Genomic DNA, 20,627 nt, shown 5'->3' with positions numbered 1-20,627 from the left:
GCTGATAGTATGAGTTAATATAATTATAATGAATGGATAGAAATTTTTTTTTGACAATGACATTTTAAAAAATTATGCTTTAGAATTTGAGAATATTAGCATTGGAGCATAGGAGAAAATAATGTTCATTAATCTGCTCTTATCCAAATAGGGACATCAGTTGGCATTCAGCGATAGCACTGTCGCAAGCCAAATGATTCTGGGTTCAGGACCCAATCTGGAACTCAAACACATATCTGGAATTTTACCGGTCCCCAGGGTGACCAGTTGGTGGGGTGCTGGTAAAATACCAGGGAGCTGCGTTGGAACTACTCACCAAAGCAGTCATGGCACAGGAAGAGTTTTACAGCTGCGTCTCAGAACGGCTTCCCACTGAACAGTCAGGCAGGCAATTTGAATAATTGAAAGCCCAACTGAGGGCCATTTTCCCAGATGGAGAAGCCCCCGGCTGCATGAGGAGGCTGCCAGCTTCATGCAGCTTCCCAGGAGAACAACGCAGCTGGAGACTCAAACAAAAACAGAAAATGCTGGAAAAACTCAGGAGGTCTAACAGCATCTGTGGAGAGAAAGGCAGAGTTAACGTTTTGAGTCCATATGACTCTTCTTTAGAGCTAAAGAGAAGTAAAAATATGATGATTTTCTACTGTTTAAGGGGGTTGGAACAGGTGAAGCTGGATAGAAGGCTGGCGATAGGTGGAGAAAAAGGAGAGATTGACAAAGATGTCATGAACAAAAGGACAAAGGGGTGTTAATGGTAGTGGTGCTGGCTAGAGGAGGTGCTGATGGTGGCATTAAGGTCAGAAAGCAGAATGTGGTAATAGCAGGACAAGGGTAAGCACTTTGGAAAGAACAACATGAACAAGTGACAGATGGCCCTAGTGGGAGTGGAGTGGAGGGAGAGGACAGTGGTGGGAAAAAAGATCGAAAAGAGGATAAAAGATGGGGATGAAACAATGAATAAAAATGAAAATAAATAAAAATACAAATAAGTGGATAAAAAATTAAAATTAAAAAATAAAATTGAATACTGCAAAAAGAGGATAAAAAAGGGGTGAGGATGGAGGAGGGAGTTCATGGGCTGAAGTTGTTGAACTGAATGTTAAGTCCGGAGGGCTCTAAAGTGCCTAATCGGAAGATGAGGTGCTGCTCCTCCAGTTTGCAATGGGCTTCACTGGAACATTGCAGCAGGCCAAGGATGAACATGTGGGCCTGAGAGCAGAGTGGTGTTTTGAAATGGCTAGTGACAGGAAGGTCTGGGTTATGCTTGCAGACAGACCGAAGGTGTTCCGTAAAGCGGTCACCCAGTATGCATTTGGTCTCTCCAATGTAGAGGAGACTGCATTGGGAGCAGTGAATGCAGTAGACTAAATTGAAAGATGTGCAAGTAATGTGCTGCTTCACTTGAGTAGAATGTTTGGGCCCTTGGATGGTGAGGAGGTAAAGGGGCAAGTGTTGCACCTTCTGAGATTGCATGGGAAGGTGCCGTGGGAGGGGGATGAGGTGTTGGGGGTGATGGAAGAGGGGACCAGGTAGGCCCGGAGGGAACAGTTCCTACAGAATGCCAACAGGGGGTTGAAGGGAAGATGTGTTTGGTGGTGGCATCATACTGGAGTTGGCGGAAATGGCAGAGGATGATCCTTTGAATGTGGAGGCTAGTGGGGTGAAAAATGAGGACAAGGGGGACCCTATCTTGGGAGGGAGAGGAAGGTGTGAAGGCAGAGGCGTGGGAGATGGGTCAGACACGGTTGAGGGCCCTGTCAACCACAGTGGGTGGGGAACCTCATTTAAGGAAAAAGGAAGACATGTCAGAAGCACCGTTCTGGAAAGAGGCATCATTGGAACAGATGCGACGGAGGCGAAGGAACTGAGAGAATGGGATGGAGTCCTTACAGGAAGCAGGGTGTGAGGAGCTGTAGTCGAGGTAGCTGTGGGAGTCGGTGGGCTTGTTATGAATATTGGTGGGGAGTCTATCACCAGAAATTGAGACAGAGATGTCAAGAAAGGCGAGGGAAGTGTCAGTGATGGACCATGTGAAGATGATGGAGGGGTGGAAATTGGAATCAAAATTGATAAATTTTTCCAGGTCCAGACAAGACTCTGTGCCCTGAACAGGGGGCTGCAGCCAGGAAAGGCTGTGCCTGAATCCCCAAAGACACATCCGCAGGAGTTTCCCCTCCCTTCAGTAGGGCCTACCACCCTCAGCCACATAAATTGTTTTAATTTAAATTACCTTCTCAAGGACACCTCCAAGTTAGGCATCTTCTTGTTCTCCAGCCTCTCCTGGTGCCACTGCTGAGGCTCCAGAGTTATCAACCTTCTAATTGGGCCCACGGCATCAGGAGTCCGCCCGCCATCCTTAATTGCCAGTTAGGAGGCTACCTCAGGGAAAATTGCTCTGTGTGGGTTCAGGACCTGCTCATGGTCCTGACGTCAAGACTTCCCTCCTTCTGATAAAATTCTGCCCTGGAATGGTGCCAGAATGCTGGAGGGGCTGTTTTTTTGATGAGATCTTACATTGAGGCCTGGTCTATCTGTTTAGATGTACATCAAAGATTGCACAATGCTACTATGAAGACAAAAATGAATAGGGCAGTTCTTCCAGTGTTGACCAATATGTAACTTCACTGAACCATCTCCAAAATCTGCTCATTCATTTCATTAACATGTGGGGGATCTTGCTGTGCAAACTGGTTGGCATTTTTGCCTACGTGACCATGCATCAAAAGTAGTTTATTGGCTGTGAAGCATTTTGGGACACCTTGACCACATTGAAGGCTCTACATAAGTGCTGGTTTGCTGTTTTAAATTTAACTTTACCTCTTCACTCTGTCAGGCAGAATTTTTATACGAACAGTGGAAGGGAAAAGGCAAACGGCCACAATCCCAGGCAGTTGCCTCGTCATTAGGTAATGTACAATATCAGTGAGTGTCAAACAGCTCTCCAACTTACCAACCCCAGTTCAATCTTTGACAAATCACCTGATTCTGGGAATGCCAATGAGGAAACGTTTCCCTCAGTGGCATATGGGAATGATGGATATTCAGCAACAATTGTACTGCTCTGTGGCAAAGTGTGTTGGAGCACACTTTGTGAAGGTATTGCTGAGTAATTTCAATCTGCTTAGTTGCGGTCAGTAGGTAAGTGGGTAAAGCAAGGTGTAGTACTGAGACCTCTAAATCAGCAAAGTCTTAGATTTGTCGGAGTTCCCAGTCTAAATTAGGATCTGCTGATTCATATCGGAACCTTAATAGGTAAAAATGAAAGACTTTCATTATGTAGTATCTTCCAGGAAATCCCAAGGCTTCACAGCCAGTGAAATGTTGTCATGTTGTAGTGCACAGCAAGCTCCCATAAACAGCAATGTAACAATGACCCAAACATCAATTTTAGTAATGCTGGTTGGCAAATAAATATTAAGCAGGATACAAAGCAGAGCTTTCCTACAAAGTAATACCATGGGATCTTTTACATCCATCTGAGAGGATAGATAGGTATCTCCAAGGATAGATAGGGCCTCAGTTTAACGTCTCATCCAAAAGACAGCACCTCCACCAATACAGAACTCCCTCAGTACTTAACTGGCAAATCAGCTGAGATTTTATGCTCAATCTTCTGACTCAAAGGCTATCAGCTAAGACAATAGATCTTAGATGCGAACACATACCAAGCTAGGTTGCAATGCATCCATAATATAACTTGTCACCTCTCAATATCTAAGCTAGCACATAAAGAACATCCACTTGGTTAAGGTAGTGAACAGCTCCTGTCTGTTGTAAAGATGACCGACTTGCAACTAATGATAAAGTTGATCTGCAGCTACTTCTTGGCTGGGAACATTAAGTTCATTTACAACATACTCAACAGCAACTACATGTGTGCTTTCAACTCCAACTCTATCTCTACACTGTCTGCTGAGGTAGCCCACACTACTCTCCTACGGATCATGTGAGCTTCCTTAACAAGTATTATTCTTAAAGGTACATTACACACTAAATAAATCCATAGTTACTACATTCTTGGCCCTTTAACTCAACTTTACATATTATATTTACAAATACATATTTTTTAAGACAACATAATATTTACACCAGGTGAGGAATTTACAAGTTCAGTCTTTCAGGCAGTTTCCTGTTACGTGTGGAACATCGCAGCTCCACAACTTCAGATTCTTTGTCAGGAACCTCCTTTTCTGGAGTTCCCTGAACATCAGGTGCTTCAGTGTGCACCTGCAATTTTGTATCCTCAGCTCCTACAGGAACATCAGACATTTCTGTTCTGGTTGAGTATCCACAATAGGCAACACAGACCCGGCCATGATTACTGGTGGAACCAAATCTTGGTGAGTTGTCTCTCTTCCTTCAATGGTCCACATGTTTACGGATGAGCTGGTCTTTCACTTCCACGTGGTAAGATAGAGGTCTAGTCACCTCACTTATTTCACCCAGTAACCACTTTGGTCCTTCCCTGAAGTTCTAGGCATCTACCGTCTCTCTCTCTCTCCCTCAGTAAATTTCCTCTCGCGCCTTTACCAGTCACATCTAGTTTTCTGGCTTCCCTGATCCCTTTCCAGCTTCCTCTCTAACTTCGGCATTAATAAGCTCAATCTCATCCTGACACAGTGTTTCAACAATAACTCCACGGGTGTGACACCTATTGTGTGAAAGGCAGTCCTATAATGAAAAAGAAAGCATGCTAGCTTGGTTGCCAAGGACTCATCAGTTAGCTTTTACAAGCCTGCCTTGAATGTTTGAACTGCCCTTACCACCAGTCCGTTTGAGGAAGGGTGGTACAGTGCAGTTTTTATATGAATGATACAGTTCAGGCTGATAAACCGTTGAAACTCAGCACTCGTAAATGCCGTGCCATATTCGGAAATGACTACTTCTGGTAGTCAGTGAATGGCAAAACTCTGACGCAGTTTCTCAATTGTAGCGGCTGACGTTGATGACTTCACCTCATATACGTCTAACCATTTTGAATTGACAATGAGCAGAAGCATTGTTCCAAGGAAAGGTCCAACGTTGTCAATGAGTAACCACAACCTGGCCACTCCCATGGGTGTAATGGAGCTGTCACTGGCAACTTTTGCAGTTTCTGACATTGCGCACAATGTTTTACTAAACTCTATTTCACCATCCATCCCTGCCCACCACAGATAGCTGCGTGCTATGGTCTTCATTTGGGAAATTCCTGGATGTGCACTGTGTAGTTCAATTAAAAGTGGCTCCCTTCCCTTTGGAGGAACTATCACTCGTGCTCCTCACAATAAGATGCCATCCTGGCTGGTTATTTCATGTCTTCTGTTGAAGTATGGTTTCATTTCATCAAATATGGGCTCCTGTGACCAACCATGTAGCACTTGTTCTCGTACTTGAGATAGTACTGGGTCCCGACTTGTCCAGCCTCTGATCTGTCAAACGCATACTGGCGAGGAAACTAAGAAATTTAACAGTAAAACAAGTTCCTGTGGAACTGGGACATGCTCATCGTTTTCTTGTAAACGCAAATGACTAAGGACGTTGGCGTTTGTGATTTGATTGCCAGGCCTATGTACGAAAGTGTATTCATATGCTGCCAGAATTAAAGCCCATCGTTGTAATCTTGCTAAGGCTATGGGTGGTATAACCTTGTCCTTACTAAACAATCCTAGCAATAGTTTGTGGTCTGAAAGGATTGCAAAATGGCAGCTGTGTATGTGCAGTGAAATTTCTTGACACCAAAGATGATGCACAGCCCTTCCTTTTCTATCTGCAAGTGTCCCTTTTCCACTGTGGTGAGCGTTATTGATACATAACCAATTAGCCATTACATGCCATCGTCTATTCCAATGGAAGAGCACTGCTCCTACTCCGTAGGGAGATGCAACGCATGTCAGCATCAATTCTTTCGCCTGGTTGTAATGCACTATTATAAATTGGACGAGTGCAACTATTGTTTCACCTTTACGAAAGCTTCTTTCTGGGGGGCCTCTCAAGACCACCGTTGGTTCTTTTTGAGTAGAGTTTGCAGGGGGCCAGCACTGTAGACAAATTGGGTAAGAAGTATCCATAATAGTTGATCATTCCCAGGAATGATTTGAGATCCGAGGTGTTCTTTGGTACAGGTGCCTCCCTTATGGCTCTCACTTTCTCCTCAACTGGGTGGAGCCCCTGTGAATCCATTTGGTGACCCAAATAGATTACCTCCCTCGCTTAGAATGTGCACTTTTCTTTTTTTAAACGCACTCCAGCTTGCAAGAAATGCAAATGGTAAATTTGCCAAATGCTCTTTTTTAGTGAATCCTGTCACCAATACATGGTCTAAATAGACTACAACCTGGGGCAGTCCCTGCAGTAAGCTTTCCATTGTTCTCTGAAAGATTGTATCAGCTGAAGAGACACCAAAAGACAATCATATATATTGGTACAACCCTTTTTGGTATTAATTGTCAAGCTTTGTGTACTCCTGCCAGCTTGGCATACAGCTCTTCGATTTTTGGAATGGGGTGACTGAATAGCTTAGCCACTTTGTTAACCGTCAGTTTGTAGTCTCCACAAATTCGGACACTTTGGTCGGGTTTAAGGACAGGGACAATGGGCGCTGCCCATTCTGAGAACTGAACAGGTTGTATAATGTCCATTCAGTTCAGCATCGACTTTTTCTCGTAGGGCATATGGCACTAATCTCATCTTCATGAAGCGAGGGGTTGCTTCCAGATCCACATGATCTTTGCCTGCAGGCCCTGGATTTTTCCCAGTTCATCCTGGAAGGCGGTGGCATATTTTCATAGTAGAACTGGTAGCCCACTTGCTCTCAACTGGAAAATTTCAGCCCATTCTAACTTATTCTCTTTTAACTAATTTCGCCCCAGGAAGCTTGGCCCTTCACCTGCTACCAACATCAAGGATAGCTTTGCTGATTGGTTTCCATAATGGACAGTTACTCTTTTTATGCCTTTTACTTGAATGTCTTCACCTTTGTATGTTTTGAGCTTGGCAGCTGTTTCTTCTAAACATAATTGATGTTCACCATTGTTCAAATATCTGCAGGTATGTTCCCCAATTACTGTAGTGGAAGCTCCCGTGTCCGCTTCCATTCTAAAAGGTTAGCCATTTACTTTCACTGTGTCAAATATTGGTTCTGTCTTTACAACTTTCAGATTAAACAATGAGTAAATGCCTGAATTTGTTGTTTCAGGCTTCTCTACAGTGTAGATTTCATTGGGCTTCTTTTGTTTACAAGCCTGTTTGAATCTTTCCTTGCACTGCCTCATTATATGTCCATCTCTATGGCAATAGTAGCCTTCGATTTTTTTAAATTACTAATCGCTAAAAGACTGATTGTTTCCACCTGTATTAAAATTATTCTTCGATTTCGCTGCTAAGTTATTTTTCTTTATTCTTCGGCTAGCAGGGGCTATTTCCCGCTTCTCAGCAGAGTCTTGCATTTTCGCACCCTTTTCGGCTGGGGTTTCCTGCCCGATGTGGAGGATGGCGCCATTTTGCACACCCAGTATTGCTTTTGAATCTCTTACTGTTCTTTCCATGGCCAGTGCTATCTCTAGCATCTTCTTCAAATCCAGGTTCACTTTGGGCAAAAATCTTTTCTGGATAGTGTCTTCTTTCACACCACACACTAAATGATCTCTGAGCATGTCGTTTAAAGTTGTATCAAACTCTCAATGTTTCACTAGCTGTTTCAAATTTGCCACGTAACATGCAATTGTCTCACCCGGGGCTCTATTTCGCAAATTAAACCTGAACCTCTGCATCGTGACTGAGGGCTTTGGTTGAAAGTGACCCTTCATGAGGTCTACCAATTCATCTCAATTTTTCGAAACTGGGTGCTGTCAAACTTCAAATCAAACCTTTAGCTCCCACAAGTACTTAAGAGGATCGCTCACCTCTTCTCTTCCCCCATAATCTTGTTCGCTTAAAAAAAGAACGTGAGGAGTTAGAAACATAGAAACTAGGAGCAGGAGTAGGCCATTCGGCCCTTAGAACCTGCTCCGCCATTCATTATGATCAGGGCTGATCATCCAACTCAATAGCCTGCTCCCACTTCCTCCCCATACCCTTTGATCCCTTTCACCCCAAGAGCTATATCTAGCTCCTTCTTGAAAACATACAATGTTTTGGTCTCAACTACTTTCCGTGATAACGAATTCCACAGGCTCACCACTCTCTGGGTGAAGAAATTTCTCCTCAGCTCAGTCCTAAATGGGCTACCCCATATCCTCAGACTGTACCCTCTGGCTCTGGACTCCCCCACCATCAGGAACATCCTTCCTGCATCTACCCTGTCTAGTCCTGTTAGAATTTTATAGGTTTCTATGAGATTCCCCCCTCATTTTTCTGAACTCCAGCGAATATAATCCTAATCCACTCAATCTCTCCTCATATGTCAGTCCCGCCATCCCAGGAACGTTCTATGTAATGAGTCCAATCATCTGAGGCTGGTTCAAAAGGGTCAATTCTCCCAAATTGTGGCATTTTGAGAGTGAATAACTTCTTCAATTCTAACGGAGCTTGCTACTTACAAACACTGGTCTAGGTACAGTGCTGATTTCTTATTAACTTGATTTCTTCTGTTCAATCCTGCTTTATCCTCATCACCAACTTGCTGTAAGGGTGGCTGAGTTGCTACCATTGATAAAGTCGATCTGCAAACACTTCTTGGGTGGAAACTTTAAGTTTATTTACAACATACTCAGCAGCAAATACACATGTGCTTTCAACTCCAACTCTATCACTGTCTGCTGTGGCAGCCCACATTACTCTCCTATTGGTAACTATGGATCATGTGATCTTCCTTAACAAGTATTCCTCTTAAAGGCACATTACACACTAAATAAAATCAGAATTACTGCATATCTTACCCATGCACCTTCTGGAAGAGCCCTGGATAGTGATCTAGACTAGGAACTTTGACTGTTTATTTTTTGTTCCCTAGCCAAGGAGCTTTTAAGTCAATTGTAGTGGTATCAACGTGGTTGCAGATCAGTAGAGAGAATCTGGAGTAAAAGGAAAGGACCATTTCCTGATCTACATGAATCCTGATAAATATTTCAGCATCACAGTAGCAAAACAGTAACATCCTTACTTTGTATTCAGAGTGTCAGGCACAAAATGTAATCAACACTTTGGCCAACAATGATTACATTGTCTTGAAAGCAGTAACATGAGTGCATATTTACCATGTGATGCAGAATGTTGGCATTAACAGCAGCAAGTCCATATTTTCCACATATTATTACACCTAGATTTCACAGATTAGCGCGTGTTAACAAAATTAAGAGAAACAACTTTGCATTGACATAGCAGCTTTCACATCCTTGGGACATCCTAAAGGACTCAGTAGCCAAATAATTACTTTGAAGTGTAGTTACTGTTTCATCAGCTGCTATTTTGTGCACGGCAAGGTCCCACAAACAGCAAAGAGTGAATATACAGCAAAAAAACATTCGGCCCAAATGGTTTATGCCAGCATTTAAGTTAAACACAATCCTCTCCCACCCATACAATCCTCCTCCTTTCTGCTTGATCTTCCTCCCCTCCGCTCAATCCTCTCCCATCCACTTGATCTTTTCCCATCCACTGGCTCTTCCTCTCATCCACTTGATCCTCTCCATCAACTCAATAATCCATCCTTCCAATTGCTCCTCCTCCCATTTATCTACTTATCCATCCTAAGCTGGTGGTTGATAGTGACTGCCAATTATTAAGGTTGATTTTGTTTCCTCATTTCCCCATCCACGACCCCTTAACTGCCCCACCCCGCCTCCTCCCCCACGCCCCTCCCCCGCCTCTCCTCTCTCTCCCACCCCCACAATCTCTGTGCAACTGATGGATGCAGTGTAGTGAAACAGCATTTCACTTGCTGCAGGATCAGTGTTCCCAAACAGCCTGGGCCATTTATACCACCAAGGGACCCTTCCCAGTGGGGTCCACCACTTGCTGACATGGCCATGTGATGGCATCTGGAAGCAGAAACAAGTGACCTAAGAGGACTGAGCATGCAGGCCATATGATAGTTCAATTGATCCCAGCATAAGGGCAATCTGGGATCAGCTCCAGGTGCACAACATGTTGCCAGCTTTTTGGAGCCAACCCTTCCACTGGCCCATTGAAAGGAAAGAAAGTGGTTTGTATGTTAAAGCGCTAAGAGGTACCAAATCCATAAGGTGTGTGCCGCTGATAAACAAGAGTGGAGAACTAGTTCCTATAAGAGATATGGAATTGCCATATAGATGATGAGATTCTAGCCTTCTTGATGTAAAAAAGAACAGAGCAGGCTGATTAACTTGTATAATTATCCATGTTATCTCTCAGCTGTCACTTTAGGCCATTTCCTGCCAGGATTCATCAGTAAACTTTATAAATTGCCTTAATTACCTTAGATCTGACAGGGCCAAGATTCTTTGATTAATTGCAGTTGTCTGGAGAGAACCTCTGTTCACCAAATGCTTTAGAAGAAACCTGGGACTGTGGGTTTTCAAAATATTTATCTATCATAGCATTTGTGACTTTTTCTATCTTTGCTGAATTACTAGCATGTTACCCTGTGGCTGAGCAAAAATCGTGCATTTCCTGCAGTAATGGGACTGTTTTCCTGATAACACTTTTTTTTGGAAGTTAGGACACTGGGGTGAGACGGGGGCAAGTCCCAGGGCTACACCAGTATTCACAGGAGCTTTGCGCAATAACGTCAATATTACAGAATTTCCCAGAATAGGACAAGCAATAAATGCTGGCCCAGCCACAGAAGCCCACAACCTGTGAATGAATTAAAAAAAAGAAGTGACCCTCTGGGAATTATTATTAGATCATGCTTAGAATATTTAACCCAGCATTGAACACCTTGGAGAAGACAGAAGAGATTCACTGCGATAACATTAGGGATTTCGTAGACAGAGCCTCCCAAACCTACAACCTCCAACACTTAAAAGGACAAGGGTAGCAGATGCATGAGAACACTATCACCTTCAGTTTCTCCTCCAAATCACATACCATCCTGACTCGGAACTACATCGCCATTTAACAACAGCCTTTGTCTAGCCACTTTATTTCATAGCATTCTTGCATTTGTTTTGGAAGCGACGTATTTTCAAGATTGTAGTTGATGTGGTGTTTTACTGACTGCAAATGGATAAAGTTTAAAACCAAACCTAAATTCAGGGATCTCTCTAACAATAAGGAAAAGAGGAATGGACAATGTCTGATGAGAGACCCTGTACATGTTCAGATGAGTCTCACTTTTACCGGGTTTTCATCAAAACAGCTGGCAAATCAGCAGTTTGAAAATCTGTAACTGAAGGTTCATATAGAATACATTGAGCCAAGGTGGGGAATATCAGCCACCACAGGAAAGAGGGCTAGAGTCAACCAGCTCAGGGCAAGCTAGAATAGAAAAGCCAATATAAATGTGCTCAGGCAGGGTGGAGCAGCCACCCATTTCAACTGATTTAGAGTAGGGGGCAGGGTCAGGGCAGGGTCATGCAGGAAAACCACAGCTAGTCAGCAGAGAGCAGGGCAGTTCAGGATAACCAGCATTAAGCAGCTATATTATAACAGCCAGCGCCATTCACCTCAGATAAGGTAGAGTAGGAGGGCCACTGACGAACAGCTGAGGATAGGATGGTAGTTAACTCCTTGTTATTTGAGTATGTCCAAGCTGTAAGTGACTTTATCATCTTCTGTGCATCCTCTTATGACTGAAGATAAAGGATTGGCATGGACGTCCACAGAACTGGTAATTCATGTTGTTGTTGGTGCTTGGGGGAATTTCTCCAGCTGTGCCAGGTCTGGCCTGTCTGGGCACATTGGATGTTGCAAGTTTGGTGTAGGGAATGGCAGCATAACCAGTGTCAATCAATACAATTCTAAAGGGAAAGCAGAACCAAGCATCTCAGGTAGCACATGACAGCATTGTGTTTGGCAGCCCAGTGCCAGTTAGTAATGGGCAGCCAGTCTCACAGTCATAAATATTGTGTCAATGCAGCTGATGAAGATTTGATTTTCAGTGTATCAGGTATGCTTGTCTATCATCCTGTTAGCTCTGGCTGTGTTAGACTGACACCACACCATCAATTTAGTCTCTGCTCTTCTGCAGAACCAGCTCTCTGCTTTCTTTCAGCATGACGTTATCACCAAACATATCTTCCCCTCCCCTTTCAACTTTCCGAAGGGGCCATTCCCTCCATGACACCCTGATCCATTCCTCAACCTCCCAACACCCCTCCCCTTCACACAGCCCTTTTCCAAGCAAGCGCAGAGATGCAATGCCTATCCCACCACCTCCTCCATTCTCACTATCAAAGGCACTAAACACTCCTCCCAGGTGAACAGTGATTTACTTGTGCTTCTTTCAAATTAGAATACTGCATTACTACCCACAATGAAGACTCCTCTGCATTGGGGAGACCACATGCAGATTTGGTGACCACTTTGGCGAACACTTTTGTCCAGTTCACAATTGTGACCCTGAGCTTCCAGTCACCTGTCATCTTAATTATCCACTCCATTTCCACTCTGACCTTTCTGACTTTTGACTCCTACCTCCCAATGAAGTTCAACATAAGCTCAAGGAACAGCTTCCCACTGGACACTTTATAGCCTTCTGGGCTCAACATTGAGTTCAACAATTTCAGATCATAACCTCTGCCTCAATTTGTCTGTTTGGTTTTTGGACAGCAGCTGTTGATGATGATTCTGCTTTTCCCATCCACTGGACACATCTTTTGTTTCTTCACTTGTCCCATTGCCACCTCCTTTTACTTTGCACAATCATCCCTTTTGTCTTTAATCTCTCTAGTCTTCCACCCTATGGCAGACCTTTCCTTTTGTTCTACCCCACCCCACCTACAACCCCACCCTCCCCCATTTCCTGCTTTGCTTAAAAACTGTTACATCTCAAGATATTCCCAGTTCCGAAGAAGGGTCATTGACCTAAAATGTTAAGACATTAACTTTGTTTCTCTCTCCAAAGATGCCCTTCCTGTTTTTATGTCGGATTTCTAGTATCTGCTGTATTTTACCCTCTTCTTCCCTTTCTTTGCTTCCTAATTTCAAGCTAAACATAACACCAGTAATGCTTCAATATTGCAGCACAGTGTGTATGAGAAACGCGTTACAAGCATCACAGAGGGTTTAAAGGCACTTCAGTGAAGAGAGATTCGGGCTTACTGTGGGTGTAATTGTTCAGAGTAGAACAATCTGATCCTCCAATGTGAGGGTTGGCAGTGCTGAGAAAGGATAACTTTTCATTTCAGGTGTTCCCAATATCATCTAGTTCAGGCATAATGGGGGCTGGCACTGGTCTTGGGCAATTGTGTAAAAAGGGGTAGTAACAAGACAGGTGATAGTGGAAAACAGACATTAATGGATCGCAGCTCATTATCTTTATGCATTGTAGACCACAAACAGATTGTGTTAAGAATACCCAAACTCTTGTTACTAGGGTCCTTCCAGCTGACAGGTGATAGAACATCCATCCTATCTGCTGTAAATTGAGTCCAGTTCCAGAGATAAATCTGTTATTTGTCCTGTATAATCTCACTCGGCAGTCATAAAAATTGATAAGTACAGGAAATGCGAACCTTGAATTAATGCAGTAGGAGATATTCTAGCACAGTTAAAGATGCAGACCCATTGCTGGGGAAGAGCACCTCCCAATCTGTTACCGGATGTAGAATACTCAATGTTAACACTGGATGCCTAAAGTGGACACACATTCTTTCCCTCATTGTCGTGCTGATGTACACAAAGCGTTTTTGAAAATTTAAGATCATGGGGGTATATTCAACAGCAAAGTAGTTTATTAAAAACAAACGACATTATAAAAGACTTTGAATTGTATCACATGGAAACAGGACAAATGGCCCAATCAGTCTAGGCCAGAGTTTATGCTCCACACAAGCCTCCTCTCAACCCTTTTCATTTCACCCTGTCAACATATTCCTTATCCATCTTCCCCTTAAAGGTAGCTATGCTATTCGCCTTAACTATTCCTTGTTGGTGGCAAGTTCCACAAAAGAAAAACTGTAAAAATAGGAAGTCTTACAAATGAAGCTGAACAGTCAGTATCGGAAAGAGTCAGATTAGTTAGTGCTTAAGCTGAAGATGCATCTAACTTTCTGATCTGCCGTTCATCTCCAGGACTTCCTGTTTTTTATTTTATTGCCTTTGCCATGCCAAGCAAAACTGTTTTGACATCAAAGGTCCTGTACTCCAGGTGCTGGGTGGCAATAGTGCACTATTAGCTCTTGACATGCGCTTACAGAATGCAGTTAGCGCTGATGTTTTGTTTGTCACCGGCTAATTTGCCTTTTAATAGGATCACTGCAACGATCAGAGTGTGTGACTCAGAGACAGAATCTTATTGAGCCTGTAGTGTGAGGGTAACCTCCAGGGTTCAGTTCCCAAGCAATTAATGATCTATTCAGTTTCAGCTAACAGAAAGTAACAGGTAGAATTAGTCTGAGTGGAGTGATAAGGGAAAGGGAGAAAGAGTAGAGACAGCAAGGCGAAGGACAATATTAGTATTTTGTGCTGATCTGTCAGTATGAATCAATTCAATCTTCCAAAGAAAGACTGTCTTCTAAATGTCATTCATAAACACAGACCTTTATCACTTTTTAACAGGATTAAAGCATGCATACATCCCTTCGCTACTGATTTGATGACGCAGAACTCCATCACCTGCAATAAGTCAGAAATAATGCAATAACTTGTATGAGCTCAAGTGAGAAAGAAGAAAAGGAAGAAGTATTGAAAGTGGGGCCAGTGTTAGTATGGTCAACCAGAAACTATTTTCATAGAACTAATACTAAACAGATATCTCCTCCAACTCCACAACCCTCCATGATCTCTGCACTCCTCTAATTCTGGCCTCTTGAACACTGCCAATTTTAATCGCTCCACCATTGGCAGCAATGCCTTCAGCTGCCTAGGCTTGAAGCTCTGGAATTCCCTCTAAACCATTCCATAAAACAAGCTTTTGCTCATCTGCCCTGATATCTCCTTATGCAGCTCTGTGTCATATTTTGTTTTACAATGCTTCCATGAAACACCTTGGGATATTTTACTACATTAAAGGCACTATTTAAAAGCAATTTGTTGATGTCGCATAATCAGTGCTGGTCCGCAATCCTGTTCTGATGAAAGCTCATGACCTGAAAAGTTAATGCCACACTTCTCTCCTCAGATGCTACCAGACTTACTGAGTATTTCTAGCATTTTCTGCTTATAATTTTTGGTCCACAGTCGGCACTTTCTTATGAATGCCTGAACATGGTGGTCCACAGGCTGAATGCAGTGATCTTGTCTACCAGCAGACAAACATAATCAAACACAATCAAGACTACTACAACGTAGCACCATTTCTCTGACCCTGTCTTCCCTTAGAATTATACGGCAATTAAAAAAACTGCCTCCCCTATTACAGATTATGAACTAGGTTTTGACATTGTGCCATAGTGTAAAATAGGTGATAGTGAGGCAGCAGCTCATTTTACATCTTTCCCTAATTAAAGGAAATAAAAATATAAAGACCTGTAAAATCAGGTGCCATTTCACTTGTTTTACCCTTTCTATCACTCAAAATCAAGGAGTCAGGTTTTGCTGTCCCGACATGGGGATGAAGTATGTCAGGCGGGCTTTAAAAATGGCAGTCAGGATCAGGATCCGAGATTCCTGCCACAATTTCCGGCTTTGGCAAATTTCATCAGTGCAAGAAAGGGGGAGGGTCGGGAGCTCCCATGTTGCTGTCTTGAGCATTGCTAGCACTATTGTGGAAGTGAACAGTTCAGAACTTTCGCAATTTTGGTAGGTGACATGAATCACTCCAGCATAGATGTGTTGTGATCCATGGTTGAACCATGTTTAGAGGCGGAAACTGCATGGAAGGTCAGTACAAAAGATAGTTCCTACTTCACATGTCATTGTAAAATGTTATAGCATAAGTAGATCTGTCATTACTACAGTGATTAATGATAGAGCTTTACTTTGATACGGTAAGTGACCATTAAATAATGTAGTTGACAAGTTGTTACTTCTGACAACTGCCAAGCGAAAAAAAAGCATTGTAAAAGTGGAAAATTCTTCAGCTGTGTTTGATTAGGCTATATGCTGCATGAGTTCTTCATTGTACAATTTTGAGAGCCTATCCCAGTTTGAAATCCAGATCTGATTGTGCGAAATGTCCCCTTTGCTTTGATTTTTTTCCTTGAAGTTCAGCACAACCATCTGTTTGGCTGCTTTAGTGCTTTGACAGATGGCTGAACTTTCACTAATTCTTTGAATATTGCTGAAAAGAGAGAAATGTTGCCAAAGTTTTTAATCTTGCACTCATCAGGACAAATGCAAGAATGCCAAATCTGAAAAGATCACAATAATTTATACTATAGGACAAAAGCGTGCTGATATGTTGGCAAGTCAATTCTGAGTGGCTGAGGCAGAAGTTCAGTTTAGCCATCTATTTGGTTGTTTCAAACCTTTGACGGATGCCTGGCCTTCTTACTGCCTTCAAAGTCTCTAATGAATTCTGTTAAGGAGCATATGTTTATGCCTGTTCAGAGAAATGAAAACTTGAATGCATGGTTGCCTTTCAAACCACTAATGAATTCTGCTCGGAAGGGTTTGTTTACACTGTTGTTCAGGGGAATGTTGATTTAAATGCTTGTTTGCCTTTGAAATGACTAATGGATTCTGCTTAGGAGTGATTGTTCACACTGCTATCCAGAGGAATGTAAACTTGTTCATTTTGACAGATTTATGACCTTCTGAAGAGGATAATGTTTCTGGTGATTCTTCAAGTAATCTTTGTTCATTTTGAAAGATTTATGAGCTTTTTAAAGACTTTCAAATGCTTGTGAGTTCTGTTTATAATGGATACTGGGTGACTGTGTTGGGGATGTTGAGAGAGGAGAAGGTGTTGGGGTTTGGGGGGTTATGGAGTGAGGGGGTATTGAGGATGAGGGGAAGATAGGAGGTGTAGGGAGGTGAGAGTCAGCATAGCTTCATGAAGGGGAAATCATGCCTAGCAAATTTATTAGAATTCTTTGAGGAGGTAACAAGCAGGATAGATAAAGGGGAACCAATAGATGTAATATATTTGGATTTCCAAAAGGCGTTTGATAAGGTACTGCATGTAAGGCTACTTAATAAGATAAGAGCCCATGATATTGGGGGTAGTATATTAGCATGGATAGAGGATTAGCTAACTAATAGAATAGAGAGAGTTGGGATAAGGGGAACATTTTCGGGATGGCAACCTTTAACTAGTGGAGTGCCACAGGGATCAGTCCTGTGCCCTCACTTATTTACAATATATATTAATGGCTTAGATGAGGGAAGTGAATATACTATCGCCAAGTTCACAGATGAAACAAATCTAGGTAGGAAGACAAGTGGTGAGGATGACACAAGGAGTCTACAGAGGGATATAGACAGGTTAAGTGAGTGGGCAAACTCTTGGCAGATGGAATATCATGCAGGAAAATGTGAGGTTATGCACTTTGGCAGGAAGAATAGAGGAACTGAATATTATTTAAATGGAGAAAAACTGCAGAAAGCTGCAGCACAGAGTGACTTGGGAGTCATTGTGATTGAATCCCAAAGAGCTAACATAAAAGTTCAGCAGGTAATAGGGAAGGCAAATGGAATGTTGGCCTTTGTTTCAAAGGGCATGGAGTATAAAAAAAGCGAAGTCTTGCTAAAGCTATACAAGACATTAGTTGTACCACACTTAGAATACTGTGAACAATTTTGGTCCCCTTATCTAAGGAAACTGGCATTGGAGGCTGTCCAGAGATGGTTCACTAGGTTGATCCCGGGTATGGAGGGGCTTTCTTATGAGGAGAGGTTCAGTAGGTTGGGGCTGTACTCACTGGCGTTTGGAAGAATGAGAGGCGACCTTATTGAAACACATAAGATTCTTAGGGGGCTTGACAGGGTAGATGCTGAGAGGTTGTTTCCCTTTGTGAGAGAGTCTAGGACCAGAGGGCATAATCTCAGAATAAGGGGGCACCGATTTAAAACAGAGATGAGGAGGAATTTCTTCTCTCAGAGGGTAGTCAATCTGTGGAATTCTTTACCGCAGAGGGTTGTAGAAGTTGAGTGATTAAGTATATTCAAGGCTGAGATTGATTTTTTAATCAGTAAGAGAATCAAGGGTTATGGGGACAAGGCAGGAAAGTGAGTTGAGGATTATCAGATCAGCCATGATCTCATTGAATGGCAGAGCAGGCTCGGTGGGCTGAATGGCCTACTTCTGCTCCTACATCTCATGGTCTTATGGTCTCTGCGAATGATGGTGGTCCTTTTAACCTGGCTGCCTTGGCATCAGCCTGCCTCCATTTCCAGCTCTAGCTAATCCCTGCCTCCAGTGGATGAAAATCCCACCAGCCAGCTCTCCCAGGTAGGAGGCAGGATTGTAACATCTGGAAACTCCCCCGACTCCCATATCCCACCTCAAACATAGAAATCCTGCCCAAGATCTATCCTTATCCTTCTCCTATTCCCACATCTGTGACAATTTCCCAAATTCACTACTAGTTCTATGCCTATTTAATCACAGTGTTCAAATTTAGGGAAGGCTTTACATACGAAATGGGAGCAGAAGTAGGCCATTTGGCCCCTCGAGCCTGCTCCGTCATTCAATAAGATCATAGCTGATCTGTTTGTGTTTCGAATTCCACACCCTCTGATAACCTTTGATTCCCTTGTCTAACAAGAATCTATCTACCTCTGCCTTAAAAATTTGATCAAGTACATAAGGAGAGATGATTTTCACTGGACACAAATTCTAGATAATTAGCAAAAGAACCAGGGGGTGATGGTGAGAATTTTTTTTAAACACAAGAGTTATGATCAATTGTTTATTTTAAATCTGAAATTATTAGATTTTTGTTAACCAATGGTATTAAGGGAGATGGGGCAAAGGCATGTTTTTGCAGATTATGTCACAGACCAGCTATGATCTCACTGAATGGCAGAAAAGCTTGAGGGACTAAATTATTTATTCCTATTCCTATGTTCCTATAATTTAGAATGCATTTCCTGAAAAGTTGATGGAAGTAGATTTAACAGAATTGGGTATATACTTAAAAGGGAAGTATTTGCAAGACTATGGGGAAAGAGCAGGAGAGTGGAACAAATTGGATAGCTCTTGTAAAGAGCTGGCACAGGCACAATGGGCCAGACAGCCTCCTTCTGTGCTCTATAACTCATATTAAAATAGAGCAATATTAACCCAGCCCACCCAGTGGGAAACTGACAGGATGGGGTGTAATTTTGGTTTTACACTCTGCCTGGTTGAAGTGATGTTAGATGGGGTGTAAAATCAACATTCCTCCCTATCCTACAGGTTTCCAGGCTGGTAAAAGACAGTTTAAAATTACCCCCAATAATCCTAGAACATCTACTTCTATCACAGTATCTCAATATCCTGAAGTCGGCAGTATGACTTGATTGATAAGTTACCTTCATCTCAACTGTAGATTCATAATAGAGATTAATGAAGAAGGAGATTTTTATTGTGTTGAGCCAATCACCTATGATATTGTTGACAGGTAGTTATAACACAGGTTATCTGAGTGTAATATCAGCAGGGGTTCTGCCGTAAATTTGGTGGATGAGACACTGAAACAACAGATAAAATAGTGACGTTATGGCAGGTAAGTGGGGAGAATGTCTGTAGAAGATTACTTCTATCATCTCTGTAGGTGCAAACCTGGGCTGTCCCTGGACATTGCTACTGGAGTTCCTTAGGGTAGTGTCCTAGGCCCAACCATCTTCAGCTGCTTCATCAGTGACCTTCCCTCCATGATAAGGTCAGAAGTGGGGATGTTTGCTGATGATTGCACAATGTTCAGCACCATTCGTGACTCCTCAGATACAGAAGCAGTCCATGTCCAAATGCAGCAAGACCTAAGCTAAAAGCAAAAAACTGCGGATGCTGGAAATCCAAAACAAAAACAAAAATACCTGGAAAAACTCAGCAGGTCGGGCAACATCTGCAGAGAGGGGCACAGTTAACGTCTCAAGTCCGCCATCACTGTATCCCCCACTATCAAATCCTGGGGGCTTACCATTGATCAGAAACTGAACTGGAATAGCCATATAAATGCTGTGGCTACAAGAGCAGGTCAGAGACTAGGAATCCTGCAATGTGTAACTCATCTCCTGACTCCCCAAAGCCTGTCCACCATCAATAGGGCACAAGTCAGGACTGTGATGGAATACTCCCCACTTGCCTGGATGAGTGAAGCTCCCACAACACTCAAGAAGCTTGACACTATCCAGGACACACCAGCCTGCTTGATTGGCACCACATCCACAAAGATTCACTTCCTCCACCACTGACGCACTGTAGCAGCAGTGTGTATCATCTAGAAGATGCACTGCAGGAATTGACCAAAGCTCCTTTGACAGCACCTTCCAAACCCACGATCATTACCATCTAGAAGGACAAGGGCAGCAGATAGAGGGGAACACCACCACCTGGAAATTCCCTCCCAAGTCACTCACCATCCTGATTTGGAAATGTATCGCCATTCCTTCATTGCCACTGGGTCAATATCTTGGAACTCCCTTCTTAACAGCACTGTGGGTGTACCTACACCACATGGACTGCAGCAGTTCAAGAA

Source organism: Carcharodon carcharias, chromosome 32 (genome assembly GCF_017639515.1).
Source record: "Carcharodon carcharias isolate sCarCar2 chromosome 32, sCarCar2.pri, whole genome shotgun sequence".
Lineage (NCBI taxonomy): Eukaryota > Metazoa > Chordata > Chondrichthyes > Lamniformes > Lamnidae > Carcharodon > Carcharodon carcharias.
This window is presented reverse-complemented; position numbering follows the sequence as displayed.